This window comes from Euprymna scolopes, chromosome 13, assembly GCF_053919585.1.
Source record: "Euprymna scolopes isolate OS-2025 chromosome 13, ASM5391958v1, whole genome shotgun sequence".
Taxonomy (NCBI): domain Eukaryota; kingdom Metazoa; phylum Mollusca; class Cephalopoda; order Sepiida; family Sepiolidae; genus Euprymna; species Euprymna scolopes.
This window is the reverse complement of record NC_136494.1, coordinates 45,774,352-45,788,298: the sequence shown is the minus strand read 5'-3', so window position 1 is coordinate 45,788,298 and position 13,947 is coordinate 45,774,352.

Here is a 13,947-nt window from a genome sequence, read left to right as displayed (position 1 = left end):
TGTCCCGATGTTAAGAATGGCTTTCTAAATGTTATTATTTCAGTACGGATCAGTAAGTGCATGAGTACGAATTTTTTTTGTTACAAGAATTGTTTAAATTAATTCTTCTGAATAAAATATTCGCTTTCTTTGATAATAAGTGTTTTCTTTCTTTTTTTTTATTTCGTAATAATACAAAAAGTGTTAAAACTAAAGTATTTTTTAAGGTACTTGTACGGTTTAATCAAGACATTAAAAAAATTAAAATATCGAAAAAAGGTTATATTGTACATATCCGTTATGGAATGAAGCCCTTTGAAAAAAATTTCACTTAATTTCATCAAGTAGTTTCTTTTTTACAGCGAAAAAACTATTTGTTATGATACTGAGCAAAAGGTTCGATTTTTAGGAAGAAAAGCTAGTATTAAAGATGGGGAGGGAGTGTCAGCACTTTAACTAGAGTTATCTCCCCCGTGGCGTGGTCAAAAGATTCCAAAATGGCCAACTTCAATGTGCTCTCATAAAAACATGTTTTTCTGCTGTAAAAAAAAAAAAAAAAAAAAAAAATTCTCATTCAAATTAAGTAAAATTTTGTTCCGGGGATCTTCAGTCCAAAACGGATACGTACAATATCATCTTTTTTCGATATTTTCATTTTTTAATCTCTTGATTAAATTGTACAAGTACCTTTTCTAAAATAAATATATGACTTCGTTTTTCATATCTTAACTCCATGACTCAGTGATGAATTTTATTTTTTTTGAACAAGAGTAAACAAGTAACAAGTTTTTTTTTTTAATTTATGGGGGCGTGTAGTCGCCTTTAAAAACAATATCTTATTCAAGAATGGTCATAAAATGTATTTTAAATCGATATTTATTTAATAATGGACCGGTTTTTCTACCTAGCAAAAATGGACGAGTTTTCTGAATACAAGTTTTCTGGGCACCTCCAGTTTATAATTAATTCTAAGTATAATTTTCGATAAGTTGAACTATTTAAATGATACCTGGAAAACTCGTCCATTTTTGTTAGGTAGAAAAACTGGTCCCTTATTGAATAAATATCAATTGAAAACACATTTTATGACCGTTCTTGAAGATATCGTTTTCAAAAGAGACTAATACCCCACTTCACATAATATTTTTACTTGTTTACTGTTTTTAAAAAAATAAAATCGATTTTCTCAGTGTCTGTTTTCTACCTAACTGGCTAAGTTGTTAGCAGTTTCACTTAAAAATATTTGAAAACCAAAACATTTATTGTATAAAAATGTATCAATATATAATTGTAAAAACATTAGGAACCTCCAACGCATGCCACAGTTTTACTCCGCCCCCCCCCCCGGATGTAACTGTAATTTAATATCATCCTTAATTTTCTACCATGTAAGAAATTATTTCTCACATTCCAATTTACTCTCTGTAGAGGCGAAAGAATCCACAAATACAAAAGCCATACCTTTCAAACTCAAAATTTATTCAAAAGTAACAGCAATGAAAGTTTATTGGTTCTGGTATTGTCCATTTGCAAAACGGTGGCCAGTTTTGCCTCTATTGCATAGAGCCAGTAGTATGAACTCCTACTGATGGAGTGGTAGTTCGTTGTTCCTCGAAAGGATCCATGTATGTTCATGGTGGACTCGGCGGGAATATTGGCGCCTATAATTAGGCATAATGTGAGTCACTTTGGACTCTAGTTGAATTGAGATAAGATCCAATATTTGGTAAATAAACGAAGAAATGTTCTTGAATGTCATCCTGTAATTAGGATAATTTCAGCAATATAAAAGTGTCTCTGCTTGTAAAGATGTGGTCCTTTGTTCACCAACATGGAGGAATTGACGTAGCTCCCTTCTCGCGTGGGAACCGCTGATTTGGAGTCCATCCCTTTGCCGAGTTCTTACGTGGACTGAAAAATAAAAGCATGATACAAAAAAGGTGCCAAGCAAATCACTTGACACATTCAAAATTGACTAATGACGGCTGACCACTATAATTGCATGGGCAGCCTAAAACAAGAAAGATGGTGAATTTATATGGAATTTCTCACAACACTTTAAAAGAAGAAGCTTCAAATAAATTGCTAATATTTATTTTTTTAATTTTTACAGCATACAAAAATAATGAAAATGTGAGACAAAAATCATGTTTACATTATCAACGCTTTAAAACAACATTCCTATGTAGTGACGTTTTTGAAGCCATAGAAATACCCATGTTTTAAAAATCTAGCAAAATCAAAAATAGTCATATTTTCTTGAAATTTTGATATTCATTCATTATTAAATAAACTTACATAATAAAAGTAGGTTATAGGAATTGTTTTTTTTAGGTGTTCTACCCCCCCCCATGTCATGTTACGAAAATTAAACAAAATAAATGTAGGTCCATAAAAATCTCAACATTTTTTAAAGCTTAAAAGATCAAATAATTGAAAAATAGTTATATACATATATATAATCCCGTTATTTATTTCACTTACCTCAAAGTTGTAAATAAAATTGGATATAAAATCAATATTATGTTAAAAAAAAATAATAAACACGTTTTTTTTATGATTTTTTTCTCAGTAATATAATTATTTGAATTATAACAAAAAACCGAATTCTAAAAAAATTATTTTTAAAAACTTTAAATGATATTAAATTAAAATATTCCGCGATACGAAGTTTAATGAAAGGTTTTTTTATAACAGGTTTCCAATATTAAAAATATATATTCATATAATAAAATATATGACAGAGATGATAAAAATTGCAAATCCAAAATCGATCTAAAAAAATTTGTTTTCATTTAATTATTTAAAATAATAGTGGGTGATTTTTTTTTTACACCTTTTTCCAAAATAGTACAGAAGCCTGCAAGCAACATTATCTTTAGATACATAAGTGTCAACAGAAGATGTTAAAATTATTTTTATTATTAATTCTCGTCTGTGTAGTTTGTTACAAAAAATCTATTTGTTTTACAATGTAATATAAAAATCCAATAGTCAAAAAAATAAAAAAAAAATAAAAAAAGTTACTTTCATTAAACATTTTAGCTAAGTCAATTTCTATGGAAATTGACTCAGAAAATAGTAAATACACGAAATGATGACATTGATGTTATTGTGTAAAACGCTGACGTTTTACACACTGCTGTGGGGGTGCCTAAAGGAAAATATAATTTTAATAAAACAATTTTGTAATCAAAGCAACATTGGATTTTTATAAAGTAAAATAGCTTTTTTTCAAATAAATAAATTTAAATGAAACATTTATTTGAATTAAAGTAACTTTGGAGGGTCAACAACAAATTAATAATTTAAATGTTTTTTGACCTAGTGACAGTTTAGTGAAACGCACCAAGAAAAGATGGCCACCATCCGCATACTGCACAAGTGACTTTTGTTGTTTTGTGAACACAAAAAGTGTTAAAACTAGATTAATTTTTCTAAATAAAATATTTGTTTTATTATTGGATAATACAAGAAGTGTTTCTTTTTTGTTTGTTTGTTTATAAAAACACAAGAAGTGCTAAAAACTAAAGTAATTTAAAAAAAATAAATATATGGTTCCATTTTCGTTATATAATTAACGATATCCCCTTCCGATTTTTTAGCTTGATTTTTTTCCAAACAGTGATCTTGGACATTACCTAAAAATATACAAATTTATTTCCTTTTGGAGGGGGCGGGGGTCTTGTTTTACAACTATATCTACCTCAGTATTTTTTTTTTTGTGGCAATTATTGAAACTCCTAATGTCCATTTTTCTGTTCAAAAGTAACACTTGACATTACTTGATTTTTTTACCTAAATAAACTCTTTAAAATAAGTTGAACCACTAAAAACTTACAAAGCTAGGTAGAAAACAAACACTTAGAAAAATCAATATTATTTAAACAAGTAAAAATATTTTTTTTAAAATATTATGTGTATTCTCTTTTAAAAACAATATACCCTTTTTAAAAAAAATATCTCCTTCAATCGATGTTTATTACATAATGGACCAGTTTTCCTACCTAGCAAAAATGCAGGAGTTTTCAGGGGACGAGTTTTCCTCAATTCGTTGAAAATCTCTCGTAAACTCATTTTTTAATTTTTTAATTTTTACTTCAAAATTGTTAAATCAATCATTAAGAAAAAAGTAATCAATAAAGAAATTTATTGATCTATTTTATCGAAAACTCTACTACCGTTTATCAAGAATCTTTTTAATTGTATCTTTTTTTGATGTTTATCGATTTGTTTTTTGAGGAAGATATAATCTTTAAAAAAGCTTCCTCCTTCCTAAATTATGTTTAAAAAATATTAAAATTTATTTTCTTATGTCGAGTAGCAGCTCTTTTTAAAACTAAATCTCAGTAAATGTGTAGTTTAGCGGCATAAATTATTTGACAGACAAATTATAAAAACAATTTATTTTTATATAAAACACATTAGACCCAAAGGCTGAAATAAAACCAGAAATTTTTTTATTATTTTTTCATCATTTTTATTAGACTTAATGTACGACATTCGAGGCTACCATATTGCTTTTAAAATTTGGCTGATCTAAGGTTTGAGAGATTAGCCTTTTGAACTCCGTTTTTGGCTGCCATATTTTTTTTTCTTGTAATGAAAGAGCGTAAAAAGGCCAATCTGTAAAACCTTAGAAAGGCCAAATTTTAATAGCAATATGGTGGCCTTGAATGTCTAATGAAAAATGATAAAAAAGCATAAAAGTGAATTTTTTTTCTGGTTTTATTTTAGCCTTTGGTCTAATAATGTGTTTAATATAAAATAAATAGTTTTTATAACTTTTTGTCTGTCAAATAATTTATGCTGCTAAACTTTACCTAAATATCCTTCAGTATTTTTTTAAATTTTCTATTTTTGAGCGATTATCAAGACCCTTAAGATGTGATCTCATGTCAGACATTATTTCTTGTTCTCACATAACACTCGACCCAACTTGTTTTTTTTTATACAGTAAACTGTATAAACGCTTTAAAATAAATTAAACCACTAACAACTTAGCCAGCTAATTACATTTTGCCCCTTTAAAAACAACAGTAAATAAGTATAAATAACCTCTAGAAAATAAGTATATATAAGTATATATAATCTTATATATTAGAGACAGAGAGAAAGAAAAGGAAAGTGAGAAACAAAGAGAAAGAGAAAATGAGAGCGAGAGAGAAAAGGTGAGTGGGAGAGAAAAAGTGACAGAGGGAAAGAAGGAAAAGGAGTTAAAGAAATAAAGAAAGAGAGAGAGAGAAACAAAGAGAAAAATGTTACTTCAACATCATAATCAAAGAACTCTCATCTATTCTTCCATCAACGTCTCCTGTCCTACATACATCTCCCTATATTGTCCAGAATTAACTTTCCTTTGATGCCTTCAGATCTAATCCTGTCTTTAAGACTCACATTACATATCGTGATTTCTGGAAAATTTATAATATTGTGATGAATAATGGACATTAAACAAATCCACTACTGTCCAACAAGCCTGAGATTGCTGGCATGGGAACAGAGAAAGCTGAACTGTTTTGCTGGCAGTTTGTCTCCAGCTCCACCTTGGACCCCTGAAATCATTCCTTGCCAAATTTCCCTTTGCAGACAAAAAACACACTCAGAGATGTTCGTGATGTCATAAAAAACGTAGAGACACCTCTAAACATGTGGGCCTGATCTCATGACTGCCATATTAGTTAAAGATGTTCTGCTGAGCTAGTTGCTATCCTCTCCAAACTGTTCAACAATACCTACCTGAGTCTTCTTCTCTGATAGCTGGAACATTGTCTGTTATACCAGTGCTGGATCAATATAACAGATGTAGCAGCTACTACGGACCTCATGCTTAACAAAGGCCTCGTGCTTGGTTGAGCCCAAATTTTTAGTTTTTGTACTCTATATAAAAAAAATCTATAAAATTTGCTTACTCTAATATTTAGCCTTCCAGTTTAAGGCTGACTTCATGATAACTTCACAAGATAGAGATATGGGAAGGAAATCTCTCCAGAGTAGAGAAAACTAGAAGGGAGAGAGGGGCATCAGAACAGCAACAGAAATTCCTGCAAAAAATGCCCAAACTCACAACTTTTTTTTCTACTACGTCACCATCTGCCGTTGGCTCAACTACTCATGATGATGCTACTATGCTGGGACTTCAGCAGCTTTCAGCAAGTACTACCGAGCAAGAACAACATGAACCAACCTTGCTACTCACCAGCACCTAACATTCCAGATCTGGCAGCTCAATTGGGGGAGTGGTCTCTAGTTCTTAGATGTGAACAAAAAAAAGGAAATGGACAGCAAGAGGCAGCTCCAAATGTCGACATATGAACGACTTTATCAAAAAGATTTTACAAGGATGAAAGTTACAATAGATTTTCAAGAAAAAAATTATTTTACTCATGTACATAAAACCACAAATAAAAAGTGGCTTAGGCTTAGGGTGATGATACAAAGGCAATCTGTACTGTTTTACCTGCAAACTAGACACCTTATCAAACACTGCATTGCACATATTTTATGACGTTTCAATGACTGGAAGAATACAGAGTTGCTCATTGAAACACATGAATTAAGTTCAATACACAAGAGAGGATCATAAATGCCATATATAGAAAACCTACATGTAAAAGCATTATGTTTTGCACAAAATCTTTGCAAGGTTTCTCGATACAATTGTTTCCGATAATGGAATTCAATCCACAACTAAAAAATCTGAAGATTTCTGCGATTTTTTCAATTAGTCAGATGACCACCATTCCACATTCTCAAGATCTAATAGCTAATCAGAATGTTTAATAGATAAGTTGTCAGCTTTAAGAAAATCAGACAGAAATGAACCCGAAGATGAATTGCTAAAATTTCTCAGATCGTAAAACACAAGTAAAAGTTCAGCAATGTTACAAGTTATGATACAAACAGTATTTGATAACAAAACAAAAAACTTGCGGGAAAATCAATTTTAAAAATTATAAAAATGGAAAATGTGGAAAGAAGCATTTAGGAAATGAAGTGACACACAAAATCTTTGCAAGGTTTCTCGATACAATTGATCATCATTAAACATCAAAAATCTACTAAATAACATTACAACCACATGAAAATGAAATGATCAGAGAAGAACCTATATGTAATTCATGAATTATTTGATGCACTGAAACTCGGAAAATACCAGCAGAAACCAAATGAAACAACAGAAATCATCAACAGATGCCGACTGTTGGCAAAGAAATGTGATTTCAGTGCCGACGAATTAAACAAACGCCTCGTCAAGTTACTAATTGCCAGCATACCCAAATTGCAAAAGGAACTATTAAACAAACCAAAGGGATACAGAATCGAGGAAGCTGTTAGATTAGCCTGTTCACACGAGGCATCAGCAGTCTATGTCAACCAGCTCCACCAGTTACAGATAGCTGCAATAAACCGTGGTACACATCAATGGCAAGGGACTGGCTGAAAACACAGACAAACTTGCAAAAATTGCGGACGCAGTCACCGTTTTGGCAAAGAACACTGCCCTGCCAAAAATAACATGTGCTACACATGTGGCAAAACAAGCCACTGGGCTACAATTTGCATCTTAGGGAAGCACAAAACCAAGAGACAACAAGGAAGGCCCTGGCATAACCAACAACGGAAGTTTGGCAGGAAAATAAACAGCGTCACCAAACACGACGACCAAGCCATGACTGACAGACACAGCAATGGAGAACCTCACCTTAAGCTCCATCACAACCAACAGCAGAAAATTAGCAAACGTGAAAGATCCTCGAAATAAGGCAATTGTCGATCTAAGCATGAAGCTGAAGGACCACCCAAGCACTCATACCTTCAACCTGAAAGTAGATACAGGGGCACAAGCAAATACATTGCCTATTCGCACCCTAACAATATAGACAAAGCTGAAAACTCGATGCCTGGATCATTGACCTCAACACAATGTCTACTAACAGCCTACAACACCAGGATAAACTGTTATGGCACCACAACTATTAGGTGCAAGTATAAAAACTCCTCATGGCTGGATACCCAATTCTATGTGGTTGATGTACCAGGAGCAGCCATATTGGGCATGCCAACATCAGTAGCTCTTAGGGTAGTGACAACGAACTATGCTATTTCAGCCCAGCACCGACCCATCAATAGTGTAGCTGACCTAATGCATCTCTACCCTGAGAGATTCGACCGTATTGGTGAATTTCGGAACAGCCACAAGCTCGTTGTAAACCCCAATGTACCATGCCACATAGACCCACCGAGAAGGACACCTATAGCCATGCGTGGAAAAATCAAATCGGAACTCAACAAGATGGAATCGCAAGGAGTCATTCGCCACATCAACAAACCCACAAACTGGGTAAGCTCTCTCACTTATGTCACCAAACATGACAACACAATTAGGGTTTGTTTAGACCCATGAACGCTAAACAAAGCTCTCATACGGTCATACCACCAAATTCCAACTGTCGAGGAGCTCAACCACCGATTTGCAGGAGCAAAATTCTTCTCAATGTTGGACACTAAGTCTGGGTACTGGTCTATAAAGCTCGACCCTGAAAGCCAGCTACTAACAACCTTCCAAACGCCATTTGGAAGGTATTGTTTTGAACGACTGCCATTTGGTTTGTGTATCAGTAAAGCCGTTTCACAAGTAAGTCGGATTCTACCTTTTTAGGCGACTACGTGTGAAAAGAAAGAAGAGGCTTGAAGTTTTGTTCCAAGTTCTGCAGAAGGGCAGGTCCTGTAGAATCAGCAGAAAAGAAAGTCCTGTAAAGTCAGCAGACGAGCAAGTCCCAAAAAATCACACACACACTAAGGTACTCTTAAAGCTGCAGCAGTTCACCGATACGATCACACTGACGTCGATCCTAGAAAAGACCCCCCCATGTTCCAAACACACTCCCTTTATCCTTCCGGCATTCGTCCTCGGCCAATCAGCAGCCAAAGAACAGTCACGTGGGGCCCAGTGATGATCGCACAATCTACAAGATGAGGACGGCGCCATTTTGGAATTTCTCCCGGGTTTCGGCCATGCACGTACGCACACTGTAGGAGCGTTCCAAGGTAAGGCATGACGCGCAGACACGTGGGCACTTCCTCCCTTCATTTTCTTCGACTCTACACCCCCCCTGGTCTCAAGATCACACATGCGGCATTGCGGCCGCGGTCGTTTGATGCGGGCGCTCCTACGGAGGGGGATTAGCTGGGCTTCTTCATGTCCACCAGTGCCACCCGGGTCAGTGTCCACAGTCCTACCATCTGGCTGCACTTCATCTTCCTCCGAGCTACATGGGTCAGTGTCCACAGTCCTACCATCCGGCTGCGCTTCATCTTCATCTTCATCCGAGCTCTCAGAAATGGTGCTGGAGCTATCGCCATCCGTGCTGAGGTTCTCAGCCATAGGCCGGATCCACATTTCATCACTGGATGATTCATTACTTTCACTGTTCACCATTTGGTTTATATCAAGGGCGGGCCGGACATCCCTTACATGGCGTGGGACACCATCAACCAGCACAGCCTGCTCACCAATTATGCCGGTGATCCGTCCCTGTCTGAACCAGGTCGTGCATCGGTTATTGGGAGGCCTTACCCAGACGGTGTCCCCTGACTTGTACCGTCCTTGCGTCTTTTTCTGATTAGGCGGGCAGGCGTCAATGCCCTTAACACACACTCGATAGCGATGTATCGCATTAGCAGGTGCACTTTCAGCAGTCGCGTCATCCTTTGGCGTTGTATTGTACCTATATACCGCCTCCGCAATCGTGTATTGCTTCCTTGCTGCTATCCGTTTCACACCGGTGGCACCGCTCTGCTATACCGTTGCCACTCGGCACATACGCACACCTGTGTCTAAGCCGGGTCCCCCACTCGTCCATGAAACGCCTGAATTCCCCGCTGCAAAAGGCTGTGTCGTTGTCCGTGAGAATCTCTTCGGGTGGCCCCCGCTCGTAAAATATAGACTCTAATTGGCGGATGACACTAGCCGAGTCCTGTCCTGTTAACAGTCGCCAGATCGCAAACCTCGTCGGTCCGCAATCAATTAGTGTGAGGAAGTGCTGACCACCATAGTGGGTTATGTCCATGCCCAGCCGGCTCCAAGTCCCGTCGACTTCCAGCCGACCTTTCTGCCATTTGGTGGGAGCCGGGTCGATTGACTGGCATATTTGGCATTCCTTGACCACTGATTCTACTCTGTTTTTGGACACTGACGGGTTGGTTAAGTGTGCGAAATAATATGTCCGTCTCACTCCGGGGTGTCCAGTGTCGTGGTGTACCCTCTTGATTTCATCCGTCTCCTCAATAGAGGCAGCACATAACGATCCTGGTTCGGCTTCTTTCTTCATTGCGTCGAACCACCTCTGGGGCACACAGTCAGGACATTTACCAACTTGAGATGGACAGAATACTCGAGAAATGCACTGGTGCTTGTGGTATAGCTGACGATATCACCATATATGGGTCGACAGAGCAGGAACATGATGAAAACCTAAGATGTTTCATGGAGGTCGCTACTGAAAAAGGCCTTACCTTAAACTCGGAGTAGTGCCAGATCAAACGCCGAGAAATATCCTTCTTTGGAAACCTGTACACACACACATCGGATTAAAACCAGACCCGGCGAAGGTACGTGACCTACAGAAGATGCTTGAACCGCATAAGACGGAACTACAACAATTCTTGGGTATGATGACATACCTATCTCGTTTTGTCAAGGACTTCAGCTCCAAGACTGCAGTGTTGCGTGACCTATTATGCAAGGACTATTTTCCAGTGAGAACTACACCATCAGGAAGCTTTCAAAAAGATAAAAAGTGAAGTATCTGAAATGTCCCTGCTTCACTATTTCGACCCTAAAAAACTGATATACATGCAATGTGATGCGAGTTTAGATGGAATCGGTGCAGCTCTGCTACAACCAGATGAGGATGGCAGTCTATCGCCTATCACATATGCTAGCAAGAGCCTCACACAGACAGAACAGAGATACGCATGTATCGAACGTGAGGTACTGGCCATCGTATTTGGCACACAGAGATTTCACACATACTTCTATGGCCACCATTTCCAAGTCGTCACCGACCACAAACCCCTCACTATGATCGACAAACCGTTCACCTCAGCCCCGGCACATCTGCAAAGAATGTTAATAAAACTCCAAGGATACAACTTCAGGCTTGCATAACAAGGGATCTGACAACATCTTGGCAGAGGGACTATCGCGCCTACCACCACCTTGTAATGCAGACCCTATCGAGCTTGATGTCCGGGTTGATACAGTTTGTTTTTCCACTGATCGCATCTGTTAAGTTTTGAGATAGCTTTGTTACAGTGTAACATATGTCAGGCCTTGTTGCGGTCATCAAGTAGATGAGGCTCCCAACCATTTCCCTGTATATTCGGTTATCTATGAATTTTGTTTTGGCCCCTATATTTTTATTTATGTCCATTTCGACGGGAGTTGAACGCGGCTTACCATCTCGCATTCCGAACTTGAGCAGAATTTTTTCAATGTATCGTGATTGGTTCATAGTTACAGTTTCATTTTCACAGGTAAATTTTATACCGAGGTACCATGACAGTCGACCAAGATCGGCCATTTAAAATTTTTTATTTAATTCATTTTTAACATCTCTTAAAATGTTGTCACAGTTTGAGGCGAGTAATATATCGTCAACCCAAAATCAACAATTTATTACCTACATTTTTGGTATACATGCACGCGTCTCCAGGACATTGTTTGATTTCCTGTTCTATTAAATAATTATGGAGTGTTAAATTCCAATTGTGTGCACTTTGTTTTAGTCCATATAACGATTTATTTAATTTCCACACCCAATTTTTATTTTTCATTTTAAATCCCAATGGAGGGTAAATGTAGATTTCACAGTCAATTGGAGCATTTAAATAAGCATTTTTTACATCCATTTGATGTATTTTTAAATTGTATTGAGTGGCAAGTTGTAATAAAATTCTAATTGTTGTTAAATTTGTCGTGGGTGAAAATGTTGCACAATATTCCACTCCAGGAATTTGTGAGAAACCTTTCACCACAAATCTTGCTTTAAAAGTTTCCCTGCCAGAAGCTGTGATTTTTTTGGAAAAAAAACCCAGCGTGAAGAAATTATTTTTATCTGTTGGTTTTGCCACTATTTCGTATGTGTTATTTTCAGATAAAGCTTTCAATTCGGACTCCATAGCTTGTTCCCATTCTTGGTGATTTTGTGAATTAATCGCCTCATTATAACTTTCCGGTGCGCTGTTCAACAAATAATAGTAATCCACAGCGTAATCTTGTATCTTTTCAATTTGTAAGAAGTCTGGCCTTTTTCGCTCCCTTATTGGGTATTGACATGTCTGGTTACTGTTTTCGTCAGAAGTACTGTAATTGTCGTCGTTATTAATATTTTCATTGTGATCGATTAAGATTTTTCATTCACTGGATCGCCATTTTAAAAATTTAATGTATCATTGAATTTTACACATGTAACCCTTTTTATCGCATTTTGAGCTGCAAAGTAGATTAAGTATGCTGGACTATTTTTATCGTAACCTACGAAAGTACCTTTTTTGCTTTTAGTATTTATTTTACTGGTGTTTTCTATAAATGCAAAACAATCAGAACCAAATAGATGTAAAGGTTTGTAAAGGTTTTATTCACAAAAGAAATGGACAGAGTACTTCGTCCCGAAAGATTCGACACCAAGTCTACAGCCTTCAATGCAGAAAAAAAGTACAAACACTGGAAACTCACGTTTATGAATTACTTACATACGGTTAACGGCACTGAAGAAACTGGAAACACCCAAACTGACTTCTATGCTTTGATAAATAGCATATCGGCTGATGTATACGAAATAATCAGTGAGACAAGCGAATATGCATCTGCCATGAGAGCTCTGGACGCGGCATACATCAGGCCTACTAATATCGTTTACAACCGACACCAACTTATTACCATGAAACAACAACCAGCGCAAACAGTGGATTCTTTCAGGCTACAGTTGGAAAACCTCACTAAGACATGCAACTTCCAAGCTGTGAGTGCTGAAACAAATAAAAGCCAGTATATGCGGGAGACTTTTATTAGCGGTATCTCCTCCTCCTCAATTCGGCAACGACTTCTCGAGAAATCCTCGCTAACTTTTCGGAAGCATACGAGATGGCAAGATCTCTGGAACAAGCAGAAAAACACTCTGCGTGTTACAACCAGGAGAGTGTGATTTCTGCGCCAATAATCGCTTCAGGAGAAAATACGAGTCTGGCTGCAACACAAAAAAAAACGAGGCCAAAGGAAATTTGTTTTTTCTGCGGGAATTCTCGTCATCCGCGTTGCCTTTGTCCAGCACGGGACTTAAACTGTAATAAGTGTTCGAAAAAAGGACACTGGGCCAAAGTTTGCAAATCTTCCGTGTCAGCGGTGTTAAATGAAGACACTGATTTCCCGAGTCTCGCATATCTAGGAAGGAAAAAAGACATTACTTTTACTAAGTGTAAAATAAATAGATTCACTGTCAATGCCATGATAGATTCTGGTAGTGTGGGGACTTTCATTAACGACAATATTGCAAAAAAAATGAACCTCGAAATTATTCCCAAACACAAAGAAATATCATTAGCCGACACTAAAATGAGTGCGAAAATTGTGGGAGAAACTAAAGTCGATATCTCTCTAAATAATAATGTACACTCTAACATAATAGCGGAGGTCATTAAAAATTTATTTGTCGACTTAATCATAGGAAAAGATATTCTCGGCAGATACAAGATGGTAACTTTCAAATTCAATGGACCGGAGGAAGAACTTATTATCGGAGCAGTCACCAAGAATACCTTTTTTCCATCCATGAACGTTTCTCCTCCCCTATTATTTTCTCATCTCTCTACGAAAACAACACCAATCAGCACCAAGTCACGTCGCCACACAATTGCTGATAGCAAATTTATAAGAGCAGAGACTGCAAAATTGTTGGAGGAAAA